Source organism: Penaeus monodon, chromosome 30 (genome assembly GCF_015228065.2).
Source record: "Penaeus monodon isolate SGIC_2016 chromosome 30, NSTDA_Pmon_1, whole genome shotgun sequence".
Lineage (NCBI taxonomy): Eukaryota > Metazoa > Arthropoda > Malacostraca > Decapoda > Penaeidae > Penaeus > Penaeus monodon.
In genome coordinates, this window is record NC_051415.1 from 16,212,170 (window position 1) to 16,212,450 (window position 281).

Consider the following 281-nt stretch of genomic DNA (forward strand, 5'->3'; position numbering starts at 1 on the left):
TACATGCGATCAGTACAAAATAAAACACGCTTGCACACGTTGTAACACATCACATGCAAATGGCAGTTTCACATGCAATACACAGAGTGCCTGACTTCCTTTTTTTTCAGCGCACATTTTTGAACGAAACACAGATTCCGAAACACGATTTGAAGTATGACACCAACTATACCATATGTCTTCGACTCCTGTACCGAAGCGGTTTATTCGGACTGGTCTACGAAAACATACAGTATAAAAAAAGGTCTGTTAGGAAAAATGTGATGACATTTTCGTCTTAA

General features: G+C 38.8%; 1 pseudogene; it reads left to right on the top strand.

Annotated features, from left to right (window-relative positions):
• LOC119592361 overlaps window positions 1–281 on the top strand; it is a 15,719-nt pseudogene that overhangs the window by 12,921 nt on the left and 2,517 nt on the right.